This window comes from Schistocerca nitens, chromosome 10, assembly GCF_023898315.1.
Source record: "Schistocerca nitens isolate TAMUIC-IGC-003100 chromosome 10, iqSchNite1.1, whole genome shotgun sequence".
Taxonomy (NCBI): Eukaryota; Metazoa; Arthropoda; class Insecta; order Orthoptera; family Acrididae; genus Schistocerca; species Schistocerca nitens.
In genome coordinates this window covers 26,103,241-26,125,338 of record NC_064623.1, presented here as the reverse complement: position 1 = coordinate 26,125,338, position 22,098 = coordinate 26,103,241, and the positions used below count along the sequence as shown (strand labels likewise).

General features: G+C 43.8%; 1 protein-coding gene across 4 annotated transcripts in view; it reads right to left on the bottom strand.

Annotated features, from left to right (window-relative positions):
* The window catches only part of LOC126210106 (protein PALS1), a 786,719-nt gene that overhangs the window by 483,070 nt on the left and 281,551 nt on the right, over positions 1–22,098 (bottom strand). The window lies entirely within an intron of this gene.

Here is a 22,098-nt window from a genome sequence, read left to right as displayed (position 1 = left end):
ATTTTGTGAACTTTTTTTTGGTTCTGATAAAACTCCATGTCCTTCCAAGCATGTGTGTCAATTTTTACCTCTCTATCTACATTATTCCGTGGTTTATTAAGTTTTCAAATTTATACTGACTTTTTGATCACCCAGTAATATCCACAATATTATATCAAAATATTACGGAGTTATGCTATATCAAAATATATCTACCGTATTATATCAAAATATTCCGGAGTTATGTTATATGAAAATATCACGCCACACTGTAAGGAACAGCACAAAATGGATGTGATTTCTATATCTTAGAATTTCACTTGAAATCTACCGAGAACAGTCTCCAGATAAAGTCACACTAGACGTTATATATACTGCAGGACAAAGCGGATATAACTGAAAATGGAAATTTTCCGAAAAAGCTGTCGCAATAATCAATAAACGGTTTAAGCAGTGATGCTGGAACCTAACTTACAGTGCATATAATGCAGAGCGTTGTGCTGAATGGTTCAAACAACATACACTAACAGAGTATTTCACTTGATACTGCTCCACACAAATGAAAACATGTACTTGTATGGATTTCACGCCACTGACGATGCCCTAATAAACTGAGGCGAAACGTGCCTAGCAAAACATACATTACCATTATTCAGGTGAAAGGAGACGGTTCATAAACTAAAAATAATTAATGTATTTTATCAGAAGTGGTACATTACTACTTTTAATTGTTTCCTGTCTTCCAAACTTTTCGAAGTTTGAGATGTAGTTCGTAAAATTTAACTTCAAGCAATTTTTCAGTTTTTTATTCTCAGATCTGAAGATCCTCGCTTAATCAAAAATTAAAATTAGTTTCTTTACTTTTGATTTTAAGACACCCACAACTGATCGCTTCCTCCTTTTCTGTGAGTCTCAAATGTAATTCGTGGTAGGTTAGATTAGATTAATACTAGTTCCATGGATCATGAATACGATATTTCGTAATGATGTGGAACGAGTCAAATTTTCCAATGCATGACATAATTAAGTTAATTTAACAACATACTTAAGTTAATATAACAACTTTTTTTATTTTTTTAAATATTTTTTTTTGTTTTCTTTTTTTCTTAATTTATATCTAAAAATTCCTCTATGGAGTAGAAGGAGTTGTCTTTCAGAAATTCTTTTAATTTCTTCTTAAGTACTTGTTGGTTATCTGCCAGACTTTTGATACTATTTGGTAAGTGACCAAAGACTAGTGCCAGTATAATTCACCCCTTTCTGTGACAAAGTTAGATTTAATCTTGAATAGTGAAGATCATCCTTTCTCCTAGTATTGTAGTTATGCACACTGCTATTACTTTTGAATTGGGTTTGGTTGTTACTAACAAATTTCATAAGAGAGTATATATACTGAGAAGCTACTGTGAATATCCCTAGATCTTTAAATAAATGTCTGCAGGATGATCTTGGGTGGACTCCAGCTATTATTCTGATTACACGCTTTTGTGCAATAAATACTTTATTCATCAGTGATGAATTACCCCAAAATATGATACCATATGAAAGCAATGAGTGAAAGTAGGCGTAGTAAGCTAATTTACTAAGATGTTTATCACCAAAATTTGCAATGACCCTTATTGCATAAGTAGCTGAACTCAAATGTTTCAGCAGATCATCAATGTGTTTCTTCCAATTTAATCTCTCATCAATGGACACACCTAAAAATTTGGAATATTCTACCTTAGCTATATGCTTCTGATTAAGGTCTATATTTATTAATGGCGTCATACCATTTACTGTACGGAACTGTATGTACTGTGTCTTATCAAAATTCAGTGAGAGTCCGTTTACAAGGAACCACTTAGTAATTTTATGAAAGACATTATTGACAATTTTATCAGTTAATTCTTGTTTGTCAGGTGTGATTACTATACTTGTATCATCAGCAAAGAGAACTAACTTTGCCTCTTCATGAATACAGAATGGCAAGTCATTAATATATATTAAGAACAACATAGGACCCAAGACTGACCCTTGTGGAACCCCATTCTTGATAGTTCCCCAGTTTGAGGAATGTGCTGATCTTTGCATATTATGAGAATTGCTTATTTCAACTTTCTGCACTCGTCCAGTTAGGTACGAATTGAACCATTTGTACACTGTTCCACTCATGCCACAATATTTGAGCTTGTCTAGCAGAATTTCATGATTTACACAATCAAAAGCCTTTGAGAGATCACAAAAAATCCCAATGGGTGGTGTTCGGTTATTCAGATCATTCAAAATTTGACTGGTGAAAGCATATATGGCATTTTCTGTTGAAAAACCTTTCTGGAAGCCAAACTGACATTTTGTTAGTACTTCATTTTTACAGATATGTGAAGCTACTCTTGAATACATTACTTTCTCAAAAATTTTGGATATTCATGAAACCAATCACGTACCCGCATGTATAGTCCATATGACCGTATCCTACATCATAAAAAGTATTCGGTAACCTATTAGTGGACATTAATATGACGGAATGTGAACGCTCTTCGCCTTTACGGCAGCTTGAACTCTACTGGCAACACTTTCACTGAGGTGTGTGTGGAGTAATGGCGGCCCATTCTCCTTCACAACGCGAAACCACAGAAGATCGTGGTTTTCTACGCTCGGGTCCGGAGCGAAGTTGACGTCCTGACTCAACCCCTAGGTGGTCCACAGCGCCAGGCCAATTTAGGAATGTTGCTGTCCAAACAACACTGTCACACAAACGTGCGTTATAACGGGGTGGATTGTCATGCCGACACAATCATCATCTCCGAACTGCTCCTCCACTGTAAGTAGTATACAATTCAGTAAAATGTGTTCATTCGTGTGGCCATACAGTCCGTAGTTGCTTTACAATTCTTGAGGGTATTTTTCTTTTGCAGCTACAAAAATGCGTGATCTCTCTCAGCGGAAACGTTTCGCTTTATTGAGGTTAAGCATCATCAGTGGTCTGTAATTAAGTTATTTACATTTTGATTCGCTTTAATATCGAAAAACAGTTCGCTAACAATATGTTGGTTTGTACTTACAGTGATTTTCGCTTAACTACTTGCTTACATCGGGAAATGCCATCTCCATATGCTAGCACGTCGTTGATGCTTTTCTACTTTAGACACTGATAGCTGTGGTCTAATTTTTCGTTATTCTGCAGCTCTGTGCATTTCTTATGTTTTTCACAGCACACTTTTTCGCACACCACTGTTTTCTGTTTGTTTTTATACTTCTAAATATATGTTGTGATTTGTGTTTTGTAGTGTTGCCAACATATCCTTGCCATGTTTGTCTTTGACCTATGATGACCTACGATATTTTTTAATATTATTACATTATTGTATGTGTGTAATTCTATTTAATTATGTTGCTGTGTATTTATAACTGTGTAAGAGTAGGGAAGGAATAGTGACGGAATTTTTTTTTGGATGGCTTAAACGGCCGTCGCACTGAACGGAGATTACGTTGAAAAATATGGCTTTTGTAGCCAAAAAAGTGACGAATAATGTGGTGCATTAGGATCCTGAATAAAGCCAATCTTTCAGAAAAAATTACTTATTGGAAGTCTCTCGTAGGAAATCGGAATCAACCTCGTCATCAGCATCTGTTGTTTTCAAGATGAGTGTGAATAAAACGACATACCTGAAAACAGTCTGTTTCCACAAAAAAAAAAAAAAAAAATACAGTTTCAGTCTCTAGTCACGAGAGCCACGCGTATATCCATCGGGGATACACTGAGGGGGGAAAAAATACTCTGGAAGGACGGCGAGATTTATGGGGCTCGCTTCGGCTGAGTTACGAGACGCATCGCGCGCCCTTTCTGCCCAGGAGTCCTCGATCAGGGAGAGAGCAGCCCAGTTATGCAAGACGAGAGTAAGTACCCGCCAGTTTAGCGGGGCCTTTCCTCTAAACCTGCCCTCTCTGGAAAAGCCCGCGTCTTTGCGGCAAGTTCCGTAGCATCCATAAATACAGGCGTACGTGGGAGTGGTGCACGGACATGGAAACAATTGCGTTTCCTTATGTAACCCCTCTGCCAGCTATAAAAAGCAGGAAAGATGGACAAAGTTTCTAGGGAAGCACCTGCCTCTGTAATCGAGGTTCACCGGACCACGCTCATGCCTTGGCGCTCGATTCAGAGGCAGCCGGTTCGAGGCGCGGAGGTTAACGTCCCCATCCGGACGACTGATCAGCATCAAGACCCCAGAAAAGCTTACAATCTAATGGTACAATTTCCGCTAAGTGTGGCTGTCGGGAATTATACGCCACCATTTCTCTTCCCCTTGCAGGTGAAAATTTCTACCAAAGATATCTTGTTTGAATCATTTCGCCATTTGCTCTGATCTTCTCAGCTGTTTAGGAGACGGTAAACGACAGCATCATCTGCAAACAACCTAAGACGGCCGCTGAGATTTTCTCATTAACAGTTTATGTAATTAATAATAATACCACATGGCTCTGAGGACTATGGGACTTAACTTCTGAGGTCATCAGTCCCCTAACTAACCTAAGGACATCACACACATCCATGCCCGAGGCAGGATTCGAACCTGCGACCGTAGCGGTTGCGCAGTTCCAGACTGTAGCGCCTAGAACCGCTCGGCCACCCCGGCCGAGTAATAATAGCAGAGGATCTGTAACACTTCCTCGGGGAATGGCCAGCATATCACTTCTGTCGAACTAAACGAGTTCCGGCCAGTTAGCACGAACAGGGAATTTTACGACAGGAAATCACTAATCCAATCGCACACCTCAGATGACACTCCACATGCATGCATACTGATTACGAGGGTATGCTGAGAAGTAATTACCCCGAATATGTGTTAAATAAAACAAGCGTTACTAACATTCAACATCTTTATTCTTCATTTCTACATACCAATATATAGGGCTCCGCATTGTAGCGTGTAACGTGTAACCTGCATGGTGACAATTACTGAACTATATGAAAAAAAACGTAAATTAGCTGCAATCTATGGCGTGCGCACACTTTATTCAACATGTAAACTTCACTACAGATAATCGGGTTTAGGTTATGACCGATGTCCCTGCCATCATTGGCGATGGTGCAGACGAAGAGTGATATTCTGCATGACCCGCTGAAGTGTCTAAACATTGATGCTGTCGATGACCACCTGAATGGCTGTTTTCAAGCTCAGCAATCGTTTTGGAGTTACTGCTGTACACCTTGTTTTTAACATAGCTCCGCAGAAAGGAGTCGCACTTGTTTAGATCCGGAGAACTAGTCGCCTCTGGGACCACAGTAGCACACAGGGGTTCCCAAAGTGCTCCTCCAGGACATCAAACACTCTCCTGCTTCGATTGGCCGGCAGTTGTGGCCGAGCGGTCCTAGGCGCTTCAGTCCGGAACCGCGCTGTTGCTACGGTCGCAGGTTCGAATCCTGCCTCGGGCATGGATGTGTGTGATGTCCTTAGGTTGGTTAGGTTTAAGTAGTTCTAAGTTCTAGGGGACTGATGACCACAGCAGTTAAGTCCCATACTGCTCAGAGCCATTTGAACCATTTTTTGCTTCGATGGGGTCGAGCACCGTCTTGCATGAACCACATCTTGGGGAAATCAGCGTCACTTTCGATAACGGGGATGAAATCACCTTCCAAAACTCTCACGTACCGTTCGGTAGTCACTATGCCATCAAGGAATATCGCACCGATTATTCGGTGACTGGACATTCCACACTACACAGTTACCTGTTGAGGATGAAGAGACTTCACGATCGGATTCTCAGTCCCCCAAATGCGTCACTTTTGCTTATTGACGAACCCATCCAAATGAAAGTGGGATTCGTTTCTAAACCAAACCATACCATACAAATTCCCATCATGCCCCGCGGCCAAGCATGATGTATTTCATGTAGTTGAATAACTGTGACCCTGTAACTACAGGTATGTCTGTGCGTGAGAAATAGCGTGCTGTTTCCTTCGAATCCGACGACTTCGGACCCTCTCCTTCACCCTAACAATGCCACACCACTTGCCAGTGCTGCGACATCTGCAACAATCTGACGCCTCTGGTTCACTGTCATCAATCGTCTTCCGCATACTCACGACTTGGCCCCATCCGATTATTATTTGCTTCCAAAACCTTCGAGGACTTCGCTTTATAGTGATGAAGCGATGCAAGCAGAGCTGATGTCGTGGCTCTGTCAAAAAAGTCAAACATTCTACAGTGACTGTATCAACAAACTGGTCCCTCGTTGGGAGAACTGTGTTCGTCGCCACGGTGACTAAATTGAGGAATCAGTATGTAGACATGAAGAACAAAGATGTAGACTGTTAGAAATGTTTTTGGTTAAAACGTTTTAAGAGTTTAAACCTGTAGATGACATTTGTGAGAAACGGTGTATTGGGGTAACCCGTAGACCTGCATGGGTGTTTCGGGGGACGTTTGTAGCTCATAATTGGATACAACGACCATTGGTGTACATCTCGGTACATACAAGCAGCAAGTCACCAATCGGTGCATGGTGGGGGATACCGTCTACCATCACTAGTCATTTCTTTTGCTGTTCCACTCGCAAACAGAGCGAGGGAGAAACTACATGGTTTCGCATGAGCAGTGATTTCTGTCTTCTTTCCGGCTCTTACTAGAGATATGTCTTAGTGGCACTAGAATCGTTTTGCATTTTGTCCCACATACCGCTTGTCTTAAACTACGTCAATGGTATCTCGCGGAGAGGACATTTTCGCTCCGGGGAGATCCATTTGAATTGATGCAGCATTTCCATAAGTCACGTGTTCATCCAACTCCCTTTTCTTTGAGTCATCAGTCTTCTGACTGGTTTGATGCGGCCCGCCACGAATTCCTCTCCTGCGTCCACCTCTTCATCTCAGAGCAGCACTTGCAACCTACGTCCTCCATTATCTGCTGGATGTATTCCAGTCTCTGTCTTCCTCTACAGTTTTTGCCCTCTACAGCTCCCTCTAGTACCAGTGAAGTCATTCCCTGATGTCTTAATAGATGTTCTATCGTCCTGTGTCTTCTCCTTCTCAGTGCTTTCCACATATTCCTTTCCTCTCCGATTCTGCGCAGAACCTCCCCATTCCTTATCAGTCCTAATTTTCAACATTCGTCTGTAGCACCACATCTCAAATGCTTCGATTCTCTTCTGTTCCGTTTTTCCCACAATCCATGTTTCACTACCATATAATGCTGTGCTCCAAACGTACATTCTCAGAAATTTCTTCCTCAAATTAAGGACAATGTTTGATAATTCTTGTCTGCGCGAGGATTGCCCTTTCTGTCAGTGCTAGTCTGCTTTTGATGTCCCCCTTGCTACGTCCGTCATTGGTTATTTTACTGCCTAGGTAGCAGAATTCCTTAACTTCATCTACTTCGTCACCATCAATTATGATGTTAAGTTTCTCACTGTTATCATTACTGACTCTTCCCATTACTTTCGTCTTTCTTCGGTTCACTCTGAGTTCATATTCTGTACCCATTAGACTGTTGCTTCCGTTCAACATATCCTGTAATTCTTCTTCACTTTCAGACAGGACAGCAATGTCATCACCAAACCGTGTCATTGATGTCCTTTCGCCTTCAATTTTGATCCCTACCTGAACTTCTCTTTTACGTCCATCATTGATTTTTCGAGGTATAGATTGAACAGTAGGGGGGAAAGGCTACATCCCTTTGTTACACCCTTTTTAATCCGAACACTTCGTTCTTGATCGTTCACATTTATTATTCCAAAATGGCCCTAAGCACTATAGGACTTAACATCGGCGGTCATCGGTCCCCTAGACTTAGAACTACTTAAGCCTAACTAAGGACATCACAGACATCCACGCCCGAGGCAGGATTCGAACCTGCGACCGTGGCAGCAGCGCGATTCCGGAATGAAGCGCCTAGAACCGCTCGGCCACAATGGCCGGCTTTATTATTCCCTCTTGGCTCTTACATATGTTGTATATTACCAGTCTCTACCTATAGCTCACCCCAATTTTCTCTGTCTCGAACATCTGGCACCATTTTACATTCTCGAACCTTAAAGGTAAAAAAGAAAAAATCTAGCAGCAGGCATTCGATTTGTTCCGCTGTCTCCCTTTGATCCGACTTAATGTGCACCCCGATCACTGGAGGAGTACTCGAGAATGGGTTTCTCAACTGTTCTGCAGATGGTCTCCTTCACAGATGAGCTACACCTTCCTGTAAATTTCGCAATAAACCCGAAGTTGACGATTCGCCTTCCCTACGGGCATCGTTATGTCCTCGTCGCAACGTTATGCCTAGAGTATTCTGGATTAGATCTTATAATAATAGTGACGATTTACGGGGTAAGTAGAAGATATGAAGTTCGTGCGAGGGGGGGCATTGGACCTGGGTAGTCCATAGTGCTGCTCTGGTGTAATGGTCAGCATTCCTGCTTCGTAAGCAAAGGCGACTCGGGTTCAAATCCCAGCGGTGGCACAAATTTTAATTCATTTCTTCAGTTTCCATTACTATCATTTGGATTAGTTTATATTACTTCGACATTCACATCAAGCTGCCATTCATAACACCAAATAGGAATTTCAAGTCTAACCGCCAGCAGGTCCTGCCAGCGCCGCACGTCCTTACAGGAAGCGCGCCTGCCTGCCTCTCTGCCTGCCTGTCGGTGCCCGGTGAGTGGCAGAGGGTGCCTCGCACACCTGGCCTCCTCCGGCCAGTGCAGGACACGCGCCGGCGGCTGTCTTCGCCCGCCGGCCGAGCCTCGGCAGTAATTGCCCTTATCTTATCGCCGGCTGCGCTTTACGGCACGCCTGCCATGACGTACGCTGCCGAGTTTGCATCTCTTCCTCGAAGTGTGACCGCAATAGCCATTCGCAAAGTAGCGCTCCCTTTCTGAGCGTTCTACTACTTCAGTTACTCTGCTGTGGCGCTAAAAAAAAGTATTTTACGGGAAAGGTGCCTCGTTGGAACGGCTTCGTAGCGTGTCTCCGTGTCTGCCGGTTAGTCTTAACTATGCCGAACTACAGGGCACGGAAACACAGAAACACAACCTCGCCGCTAGAAACATTAGCTTTTCTATCAGCTGCGTTAATCAGAGGAAGTTCAGGAGTGAAGTGGCATATACAAGTGTTGATTATTACACTTTTATTCGAGCAACTTACACGAACGTGTAGCTCTCCTAGCTTCCCACTGCGTCTAATGTACAGGGTGTTTCAAAACTCGGCGACAAAACTTAGGGAAACGATTTCTCGTAACACAAAAAAGAAGTATAGTAAACATGCATACTATAGAGGTACGATCATTAGTTCATCTACGCTACTGTGGAACGACTTTTCTGTTGAAAAACTGCTCATAATTCCTAAGGTACGCGTTTTAGAGTCCGTGTCTACTGCACATTTTCCCTTTTTGTTATACACTGAGACTGGTATAGGCATGCGTATTGAAATACAGAGATATGCGAACACGCAGAAGACGGCGCTGCGGTCGGCAACAGCAAGTGTCTGGCGCAGTTGTTAGATCGGTTACTGCCGCTACATGGCAGGTTATCAAGATTTAAGTAAGTTTGAACGTGGTGCTATAGTCGGCGCACATGCGATGGGGCACAGCATCTCAGTTCCCTTACGTGGCGGTGCAATACGCAGCCTTCAAAATGGCGTCTGTAACGGAGGTGCGTTCCAAGCAGGGAGCTGTCACCGAGGCCGGCCGCTGTGGCCGAGCGGTTCTAGGCGCTTCAGTCTGGAACCGCGCGACCGCTACCGTAGCACGTTCGAATCCTGCCTCGGACATAGATGTGTGTGATGTCCGTAGCTTAGTTAGGTTTAAGTAGTTCTAAGTTCAAGGGACTGATGACCTCAGGTGTTAAGTCCCACAGTGCTCAGAGCCATTTGAACCATTTGAGCTGTCACCGAGTTTCTTTCGGCGGGAGGCTACAGCATCGATGATATTCATACCCGCTTGGAGAATGTCTACGGATAACTGGCAGTGAACAAAAGCTCGGTGAGTCGTTGAGCGAGATGTCTGGCACCGACAGAAGGTCATGCAAACCTGCCCGGTGTCGCTTCTAACGACCGGCCGCTAGACAGCTGTGATTCCTGCAATGCTGGAACGTGCGGACACTCTCACTGAAGGTGATCGACGGATCGCACTCTTAACACCTCGCTCGTCAACCGGACGTCTTTATTGGTAGTGCTGACACATTCGTCCACCAGTTGGGATACTCAAAGGAGTATGGCCGCTGACTTCCTAACAGTCCATAACAGGTAGTGAAGAATCAGCTGTACGGAACTACTTAGGGGTTACGACGCTAACTGAGACAATTTTTTGTCAAACATCGTCACAGGCGTTGAGACATGGGTTCATAATTTTGAACCGGAAACAAAATGACAGTCCAAGGAGTTCAAAAATGGTTCAAATGGCTCCGAGCACTATGGGACTTAACTGCTGTGGTAATCAGTCCCCTAGAACTTAGAACTACTTAAACCTAACCAACCTAAGGACATCACACACATCCATGCCCGAGGCAGGATTCGAACCTGCGACCGTAGTGGTCGCGCGGTTCCAGACTGAAGCGCCTAGAACCGCTCGGCCATCCCGGCCCGCTATAAGAAGTGGCTTGACACCACATCTCCTCAGAATAAAGTGTTCAAAGCCGCACCCGCCACCGGTCAAGTCAAGGCGGCGGTTTTCCTGGACACTGAAGGTGCTATTCTGTTTGTCGTTCTCCCTCATGATGCAACGATCAACTGTCAAGTGTCTTGCGGTAAACTCAGGTATATGAAGAACCGACTTCAGCGAGTCCGTCGCCACAAAAGTGCAAACGAACTTTTGCTTCGCCGTCACAACGCAAGGCCTCAGACGAGTCTAGCACACTGGACTTCGGGCGGACGACGGTTCAATCCCGCGTCCGGCCATCCTGATTTAGGTTTTCTGCGTTTTCCCTAAATCGCCCCGGGCAAATGCCGGGAAGTTTCCTTTGAAAGGGCACTGCCCATTTCCTTCCCCGTCCTTCCCTAATCCGATGAGAACGTTGACCTCGCTGTTTGGTCTCTTCCCCCAACACAACGCAACCCAACAAGTGTGTAGACCCGAGAGGAGCTGACAAAACTTCGTCTGAGTGTTCTCTCTCATCCCCCCTGCAACGCGGATCTCGCTTCTTCCGACTTCCACGTGTTTATCTGAATGAAGGATGCTCTCAGCAGGAAGGAGTGCGTGGCTGCTGTGGGGATGTTATTGACGCAGCAAGACGTTGCCTCCGACTTCGGCCAATGGAGTGGCACCATGCAGGTGTACAGGTCCCCGTAGTAAGGTGGAGTAAGGCCGTCGCATTGAATGGAGGTTGTGTTGAAAAATATGGCTTCGTAGCCAAAAGAATGAAGAATATTATGGTGTATTCTACATCTACGTGATTACTCTGCTACTCACAATAAAGTGCCTGGCAGAGGGTTCAATGAACCACATTCAAGCTGTATCTCTACCGTCCCACTCTCGAACGGCACGCGGGAAAAACGAGCACTTCAATTTTTCTGTGCGATCCCTGATTTCTCTTATTTTATCGTGATGATCATTTCTCCCTATGTAGGTGGGTGCCGACAGAATGTTTTTTAAATCGGAGGAGAAAACTGGTGATTCAAATTTGATGAGAAGATCCCGTCGCAACGAAAAACGCCTATGTTTTAATGATTGCCACTCCAATTCACGTATCATGTCTGTGACACTATCTCCCCTATTTCGCGATAATACAAAACGAGCCGCCTTGTTTCTACTTTTTCGATGTCATCCGTCAGTCCCACCTGATGTGGATCCCACACCGCACAGCAGTACTCCAGAATAGGGCGGACAAGCGTGGTGGAAGCAGTCTCTTTAGTAGACCTGTTGCACCTCTTAAGTGTTCTGCCAGTGAATCGCAGTCTTTGGTTTGCTCTACCCACAACATTATCTATGTGACCGTTCCAACTCAGGTTATTTGTAATTGTAATCCCTAAGTATTTAGTTGAATTTACAGCCTTCAGATTTGTGTGACCTACCGCGCAATCTAAATTTAGCTGATTTCTTTTAGTACTCATGTGAACAACTTCGCACTTCTCCTTATTCAGGGTCAATTTCCACTTTTCGCACCATACAGATATCTTATCTAAACCATTTTTCAAGTCGTTTTGATCATCTGATGACTTTACAAGACGTTAAATGACAGCATCATCTGCGAATAATCTAAGAGGGCTCCTCAGATTGTCTCCTATGTCGTTAATATAGATCAGAAACAACAGACGGCCTATAACACTTCCTTGGGGGACGCCGGATATTACTTATGTTTTACTCGATGACTTTCCGTCCATTACTACGAACTGTGACCTTTCTGACAGGGAATCACGAATCCAGTCGCACAACTGAGGCGATACTCCGTAGGCACGCAGTTTGGTTAGAAGACCCCTGTGAGGAACGGTGTCTAAAGCCTTCTGGAAATCTAAAAATATGGAACCCAATTGACATCTCCCGTCAATAGCACTTACTACTTCATGAGTATAAAGAGCTAGTTGTCTTTCACAAGAACGATATTTTCCGAATCCCTGCTGACTATACGTCAATAAATCGTTTTCTTCGGGGTACTTCATAATGTTCGAATACAGTATATGTTCCAAAGCCCTACTGCAAATCGACGTTAGTGATCCTGAACAAAACCAACCTCCTTCCAGAAAAAAATAATACTTTAGGCCTGTTGGATTACTTACTGAATGCCCATCGTACATCACGTGCGTATAGGTTTGGCTGCCATCTGGGAATTCCGCATCAGCTCAAATCCTGGTTGTCTTCCTTTTTTGGTACAGGGAGGCACTGAAAACACACACACACACACACACACACACACACACACACACACACGAGTGGGAGTGAGTGAGTGTGTGTGTGTGTGTGTGTCGCTTGCGTTCGAATCGTTTCTTCCATACAGTTTTGTGCTGCGGAAATCCGTTCACGGAAATATCTTTCTCTAATTAAGCAATGATAAATTAAAAAAAGGCAGCAGTATATTGTTGATGAAGCATTGCACATCAGTTGACTGGTAACAGTAATTGTGGTGGCTGTGCGTATCGGAATGGTACGCTCTCGGAACAAACCTTTTTCGGTTTGCTAGGCACTCCCATCTCGTTCCTTAATTTGCGAAGTCCATTGTATCCGAAGCTTCGTTCCTGTGTAGACGGCACGTTTGTTGTTGGATACTCGCAGGAATAAGATTGCGCGGAGGCTTTTGCAGAATAAGGCGGCCAGAGGGGAAAATTGGCTCTTAACAAAAGAGAGCCGGCACTAAGGGGAGGGTTTGGAGGAGGGGGGGGGAGAACGAGAATAGCAGCGTCAGGTGGGGTGGGGGTGGAGGGGGTGGTCGATAAGTGTGTTATTGTGGCCGGGGTGGGCGCCTCATTGTAGGGCGGCCCAGACTGGCCTGCTTACGTCACCAGCGCGGGAAAAGCCGTCGATACGGCGAGCTCTGGTCCTGCATAATTCCCGCAGGGAGGGACAGGTTGACACTGAGGCGGAGGGCTCTACAGGCCGGCGTCCGGGCACGACAGCCAGTCCCACGTCACGCACTTGTTCTGCTGCACGTGCTGGGCTAGCCGAGAGGGGCCCGCGCTAGAAAGAACGGTCAGCTAGCGGGCTGTCTGCGTCGACTTCACAGCTGAAAGGTTGCAGGTCGGCTGGCTTCCTTCCTTCCAGGAAGTCACACAGCCAGCTCACAGTCGGTCGCAGGTTTCTAGTCCTTTCTTTCATTGCCGGGTAGTCCGCCACCATTAGCTGCATGGTCAGCGCGGCGGAATGCCAAGCCAAGGGGCTCGGGTTCGATTCCCGGCTGGGGCAGGAGATTTTCTCCGCTCAGGTTTAAAATGGTTGAAATGGATCTGACCATTACGGGTCTTAATTTCTGAGGTCATCAGTCCCCTACAACTACTTAATCCTAACTAAACTAAGGACATCACACACATCCATGCCCGAGGCAGGATTGGAACCTGCGACGGCAGCGGTCGCGCGGTTCCACACTGTAGCGCCTAGAACCGCTCGGCCACTCCGGCCGGCTTTCCGCTCAGGGACTGGGTGTTGTGTTGTCCTCATCATCATTTCATCCCCAATGTGGCGTCGAACGCAGTAAGTACTTGCCTTCCTGAATGGGGGACTCCCGGCCCTCGACGCCGTGCTCTCATTTCCATTGCCCTGCTGCGAGACGGGCCGACCAGCTACAGTTTCTTCTTAGTGTTTCTCCATCTCCTTTAATACATGGTATGACATGTTGTACACCATTCTAAAGCAGAGAAATCGATCAGATTAGTGGTCATAACACACTCGATCTGTTCCGATATTCTGCGACTTACAAGCAATCGTTACGTTATTCAATCTGTATACTGAGCAAGCAATAAAGGAAACAAAAGAAAAATTTGAAGTAGGAATTAAAATCCATGGAGGAGAAATTAAAGCTTCGAGCTTTGCCGACGACATTGTAATTCTGTCAGAGACAGCAAAGCACCTGGAAGAGCAATTGAACGGAATGCACAGTATCTTGAAAGGAGGGTATAAGATGAACATCAACAAAAGCAAAACGAGGATAATGGAATGTAGTCGAATTAAATCAGGTGATGCTGAGAGAATTAAGAGCCGGCCGCGGTGGCCGAGCGTTTCTAGGCGCTTCAGTCCGCAACCGCGCGACTGTTACGGTCGCAGGTTCGAATCCTGCCTCTGGCATGGATGCGTATGATGTCCTTAGGTTAGTTAGGTTTAAGTAGTTCTAAGTTCTAGGGGACTGATGACCTCAGAAGTTAAGTCCCATAGTGCTCAGAGCCATTTGAACCACAAACGTGAATGAGATACAACTTACCAATATAACCTTATGACGAAAGTCTATTTTAATAAAAGAATAAGTATCTGTAACACGAGTGTTCGTATATCAGCATGAATTAGATGATATCCACTTTCAGCTTCTAAACGGTCTATCTTTACTTGCTGTCCTAGGTCATACTCAGGTACTACGGGAATGTGGAATTTCATAAATAAAACTGTGCATTCACCAAAACCGATAGTTATGCCAGTAGAAGCAGAAAGAGACATTGTGAGTTGTGCAATATCATAAGTTTCTCGCCCTTACACGAAGAGATACTGGAAGTAGAGAGATGATATTCGATGGAGAAGTTTTCTTAAGATGTCCTTATTGACTTTCAATGTGGTTGCTTGTAGCTCTGTGACAGAACAGCTAAAAATATTGGCTTCAGCAGGACTAAAACCATAATCCAATACAGCCTTAGTTTGATACGTGACTACATTAATCCAGAGCTAGCGAAAGGCTGGAGTATTAGCCTCCCACTTCTTCCCGCAGTGGTGGCTAGGACAGATAAACCGCAACGTGAAAGACGGAATTAGCTGCAATGTCCACGTGGAACGACTTTCCTGGACTCGTAACCGTAAATTGATAACATCACGCCTCACCTTACGTGAAAATGATTCAATGGTAATGACATGTAAAGCCAAGTGAATTTAGCGGGATAATTCTGTGCTATGCAGGAAGTAACTCGTCGGTCCCAGAGTTACCGCACTCATTCTCCGTTGTTGCCAAGGGTCAGCTACGTTACCAGCAGGGAGAATACCAGCCCTGAGCAGCCTCGGAAGTGATTACTCAAGGTCGAGGCCGCTCAGGATCGGAATATCAACAGTATACATCACTCAGTTTTATAGCCATTTCTTTAACTAGCTTTAGGGGGCGTAGTCGTAATACTTACATGCACTGACACTACAAATTAAATACACTAAATCAATAACTGTAAGAATTATTTTTTTCTATCTTAAGCGCCCTGAATACTCAAAATCTCATTCAAAAGACTGGAGTCACATATTTGGACCGTTCCGGTGGTTATATTGTAAACATTATGAGTAGGCGACACATCTATTGGTCTCATACACTATGAAAATATTTTCCTTAAGAATTCTGTCATTAGCACTGTCCTCAAAACAGAAAAGTACAAGTGAAAATTTAACAACGCAGCATTGACTGCAAAACGTGAACATCCACAGAGACTCTTCGTAAGCTGTGAATGTGCACGGAAACCATACGCCGTGTCCCCAAAGCGAGTGGAGAAAATTAAATCAGCTAACGTGAGAGGAGAAGCATTTGTCACCAGAAAGTGGAACAAGGAACACGGAACGCTGACAGTAATGTCTTGAATAAGTCATGCTTAAGAAAGACGGTCATGCAGTGTCATTCAGTCTGTGAACACTGAAAGAGCGAGAAAAGTCATCTACTTGTAATGATTACGATATCACCACTTCTGATGCTTTGTCAATAAAAGCGTCTACGCTTTAAAACAGAGAGAACCCGAAATAACAACTGGTTTAGCAAGATCAACGTGGTGCTGATGTTCTATGCAGCGTCTGCTGATTTAGCCCCTGACGTTTTCACTCGAACGGTGCCTCCCGACTGCCATAAAAATCTGTTAAGAATTATCGAGCTGCAATGCGACGGCACAGATGGGCAGACGGTTCTAGAATTTGTCGAGACTGGCCTTACGGCCCTTATACATAATGCCGAACTACCATTACGTCGGATTGTAGGTCAGCCCCACGAGTAAATTCTGCCTGTGAAAGAACCGCACAATAGTGGACGAACAGTGTCAACACCTTCGCATGCCAAAAAAAAAAACACAGACCAGTTACATACCAGTTAATCGCATCAAAACGCTCTATGCTTGCATCTTTCTGCCGACAATTTAATTTCCTTTGCACCAAACTAGCATCCCTTTTCGGAGGCTAGAAAAAATTGTTACGGTCTACTACACCAATGAACGCAGATTTATACCTACAGCATGATTACGTGATGGTGGTACAAATTTTTGGGAATGATGGAGAAAAATAATTGTATGAATTTGCGATATGGGACCTCTGGTTCGGAAACTACCGAATCTAAAGTTATAAACGAAAATCTTTCTCATACCTCTGACAGTGGCCCTCTTCTGCTTCTCGATCTTTGCTTAGAGATCTGGTACTATGGACCATAACAAGACAAAGCGACCACTGATACTGGGCTCTAAAGTGCTCACCTTCACTACTGCGAAACACCTCTCTTCCATTGAACAAGTGCTCGTAGTTCTTAAGGAACGTAATTTAGAGCCCATGTTTACGACACAGTGTTTCTTGTTTGGTCCATACTACCTCCTCCCAAAATATGGAAAGCAAAGAAGTTCATTAGAAGAGGTCGAGTCATCAGAGGTATCAGAACGATTTTCGCTTATAATTTTCGGTTCTCTTACCTCAAACTGATCCACTTAGCCTTCTCCATCATCCTTGGGAGTCTGTGACATCATCACGGAATCACGATGTATACTGAGCAGCTTCTTGTCAGCTTTTCTCAGTGGTTATTCTGTCGTTGGTCTGAAGATAAATACTTCAGGTAAATACGAAATTCCGTATGGCGCACGTCCGATGTTTCCATCGTTCCTACTCCACCACCAAAAAAGTCAAAAGAGCCTGTAACTAGTAAATAATTATTACTTAAGTTTCGCAAACTTCATGAGTCATCTGACGATTATGAATGGCTACCTTTTTACCTACGCAAAGCTGCAGCAATACGAACTCACACGTTTGTAGGATTCCTTGAAAAAAAATTATTAAGAAAATGCTGTAAATATTATTATGAAATTTTGTTGAAGAATCTACATATTGTTACATCAATCTACAATAAGATAATCAATATTCATGTGTTTATGCGCTTTTGCTATAGAACGAATTTGAATGAGACCGCCTTTGTATGTAACCCCACGTTTTTTATTGTATTTATTTGTAAAGATCATTTGTTTGCATAAATCTTATTTTTATGGTATGGCTTAAAAACTGCAAGTCAGTTTCACAATACAGTACGATTTTCAAGTAAGGTATTACAGCGATTCTCCTCAGTCATGTTCCGCCTCCCAAATCCAAGTCGTTTAATTTAAACAAATTCTAAATCTGACTTAGTCAAACGTCTTGTATTGTGGCTTTTGCAACAGTAGTTTGTTTAGTAGTGCTGAGAACAGAACAACGCTAACATCCAAGGCGACACGAATAAGAGGTAAGATATTTATTCCACACATTTTATGGATTTTCGCACAGGGACACTTTTGTGCTTATCCAGATTTACAGGGTCGCAGTAAGATCTGAATGTACTTACCTCTAATTTGACGTTATCGAGCACAGGTTTTAATTGGTTTAGGTTTACTGGTATTGCTTTCTTGCTAGTAGACGGATTGTTTAAAAAGGGGTCAGGTAAATAAATATACAGACACACACACTGAGGTACGCAGTCAGCAAACCACTTGATATAACTGTTCTTTGTTAGTCATAAACATCACACCTACTGAAGACATAAACGTTACAACTCCACAACTCAAAAAACAGTGCACATAAGCGACAGAAAAGCGCCTACAAGTAATACATAATAATTAAGTTCAGCAGATTCCCTCAGTCATCTGACGATTATGAAATGGTACCTTTTTTTACCTACACAGCACTGCAGTACGAACTCACGCGTTTCGTAGGATTCCGCAACTTAAATTCGTTGCGGTCCTGTTCAATCAAAACAGAGAAAAGCTATCTGACTTTAAATATACGTTTCCAGCTGGATTTAAATCTGTGGCTAGATACGGAGTAGCAAACAACTAGTGTATCGAAAACGTGAACATTCATTACTGTAGTAGGGTCAACAGCAGAAAACAAGGAAGTTTACCACAAAGTAAACGACGGGGAATTGTGATTTACCCTTATAACAACCTTCTTGCAGTCGAAAATTTGAATTTTCCGATTGCTTGTCACTTATTACGTACAAACGGTTCAAAATATTTCATCACAATTACCAGTAAATATCTAGTGGACCTAGATGGATAATTCAGCTCCATTTCTGAAAATCCGTCGACTATCATTAACAAACGTTTCCTGGATGGTAGGTTGTATAAACAGTAGTGTTTTTGAGACAAAAAATGTGATTGGGGGAACATATATCTTGTAGGCTGTGTAATAACGCTTTAACGGCATATTTTTCTTCCTCACTGTTTTGTGATGGCAATAACCCATATCAAATACATGTTAATTAGAATGTAGCGTCTCTTTAATCAAATAACTAATGGTCAGTCTATCACAGAAGAGTGGAAACAGGAGTGCAGTGAGCTTATGGGTTATTACTTAATTAACTGTAACATATAGTACCTGCGTAGTTACTGTCATTTTTGTTGCATAACATGCGGTAACATTTGTTAAGCAATTATTTGTAGAATCACTGTAATTACGCAAGAGTGAACTCTGCGTCTGCTTGGTGCTACTGGCACAGGTGCTTCTTACATCAGACTGAGCCGATTGACGGGTGTTGCCGTTCAGATGTTGGAAGGTTTTGGTTCCATTCTATGCTTGCCCTTGAGGGAAACGTGAGGCGATATAGCAGGCCAGGTTTCCCTAATCGAACGTAGGTGCATACAGTATGCTGTGAAGCAGGTGGAGCTTAATCAGAATTGTTGCTCGTAAATAGCAACGCGCCGCCACGCTATCTTTACTCAGGTAGTCAGCGCCAGATTAAGTGCGCGACCACTAACGTCATTCAAAGCAAGTGGAGAGCGAAACACGCCATACTACTTACAAGGGAACCTCCCCATCGTACCCCCCTCAGATTTAGTTATAAGCAGGCACAGTGGATAGGCCTTGAAAAACTGAACACGGATCAATCGAGAAAACAGGAAGAAGTTGTGTGGAACAATGAAAAAAATTAAGCAAAATATACAAACTGAGTAGTCCATGTGCAAGATAGGCAACATCATGGATCGTGTGAGCTCAGGAGCGCCGTGGTTAGCGTGAGCAGCTGCGGAACGGGAGGTCGTCGGTTCAAGTCTTCCCTCGAGTGAAAAGTTTAATTTTTTGTGTATTTGGACCGCAAGTTCAGCAACAGGTGAATAGGGTACTTGCGCAAACACCGAATGTCATTGTGAATCGCCGTGCGTCAGGAAAAATGGAGAAAAGACTAGTGAAAGACTTTAATGGACGTGTGATTGCTCCTTACGCGGACAAAGATTTTGCCGTACTCCTTGACAGCTATACAGGACAAAAGGATCAGGCATTGTACAATTTTAGTGTAGGAGTAGATGTGATTACCATTCCTTCAGGTTGTACACCTCTTGTGCAACCGTTAGATGTGTTTGGTTTTCGGCAAGTGAAATACTTTGTGAAAAGATTCTATGATTTTGCGAAGCTGCACAGGTACACAGAGCAGTATTATTTTCGTGATCGTGTGTCAATTATCAGAGTTCAGGCACTCACACGTAATCAACGTCGCTCTCCAAAATTCCATGTCATGTTCAGACTTACTTGGACATATGCAGGATTTGACGGTCTGCACACGGAAAAATTTGAAAACATTAAAAACATGTGTTTTGACAGATATCAGGGAAAACTGTGCGACTGTGTTGCATTCATTTGTTGCAGTTTATGCGACAAAGTCTTATGTTTTCATCACTTTTTTGGGAGTGATTATCACATCCACAAGAAAACCTAAATGGGGCAAGGTAGAAGAATCTTTTTACCCATTCGCCAAGTGTACAAGTTAGGTGCGTCGACAACATATTCCGTCACCAGTGTCGTATAGGATACATCAGACGTGTTTTCCTGTGGAGGAATCGGTTGACCTATTACCTTGTGTTCAAATGTTTTCGGTTCCCATTGGAGAGGCACGTCCTTTCGTCTACTAATCGCACGGTTTTGATGGTGCGGTCGCAAAACACAGACACTAAACTTATTACAGTGAACAGAGACGGCAATGAACGAACGGACAGATAATAACTTTGCGAAAATAAAGAAAGTATACTTGGGTCGACAGAAGCGTCCGATCCCACGCGTCGGCTTTGACCCGTGACGTAAGGGTGTTGTCGTGTGTGGCGTCATGACGGCGCGGAGTTTGGTTTGTGAGTGTGGCGTGTTTGTAGATGTTGTCGTGTTGTGGTTTGTTGTGCTCTCTGGTCGTATGTTCAGGGTTTTCGTTTGTGTGGTGTAATGAGCTCTATTTGAGTGTCGGATCTGTTTTGTAGTGGAATTCGTTTCAGTGAGTTAACGATTTTGTGTGAAGGTTAATTTAGTGTTGTTCGCTGTACATCGTGTGGTAATTTTAGTCAAATTAATCGGTTGTTGTTTTTGTTCAGGAATGGATATGACGGATAAAATTAACAGTGCGCAGGTCAAGGGAAGTGTTCGGTCCCAGTGTGTGGCTGTGTATGTTGATATTGGTATCGGGAGATGTTTTTGAACTATACAGACCAAGGGAAGTGTTTGACCCTAATTTATGGGATCGGGAGCTGCTGTTGAGCTATATAGGTCAAGGGAAGTGTCCGATTCCAGATGATATTGTGTTTAGTGGTATTTGGGGGTTGGTGTCTAAATTTGTTTATATTAAGTTTGGCCACACCAAAAAACACCCCATTTCCCGCGCTTGTCCCGTTAGTGTCATTACGCTTTTTGTGGAAAGTGTGTGTGTTTGTTTCTCGATGTATTTTCGTCCTCATAATGTGTACGTACCGACTTTATATGCGCCATATTGGAATTGTGGTTTATGGTCGTTTCAGCTATATTTGTGACTTCATGGGTCAAAGCAGACGGGCGGGATCGGACGCTTCCGTATTTCCGTATACTTTTCACGCGGGGGAATACTTGAACCAAGGACCTCTCGTTCCGCAGCTGCTCACGCTAACCACGGGACCACGGCGCTCCTGAGCTTGCACTGTCCCTGATGTTGCTTATCTTGCGCGTGGACTACTCAGTTTGTACATTTTGCTTATTTTTTCATAGTTACACACAACTTCTTCCTGTTTTCTCGGGCCTATCCACTGTGCCAACGTATAACTAAATCTGAGGGGGGTGCGATGGGGAGGTTCCCTAGTTAGCGTGTAAAAGGGTAGGGGAGAGAAGAGGGAGGGGGGGGGGGAATCGAGTGGTCCTACGCAACAGACAGCCCGACAAGAAAAGTTGGTCGGTCGGTTGGCCATATCGTCTAACTCGTGCAGTTTGTCTGTCAGACGGTCGGTCGGTCGGTTGGTGTGTAGGGCCCTTAACCTTTTACACGTCTGTTCACCACAGCGAAGTAAACAGTGTTTTGGTTTATTGAAGTTGAAAGTAATGCATGCAGTCGCCGTCACAT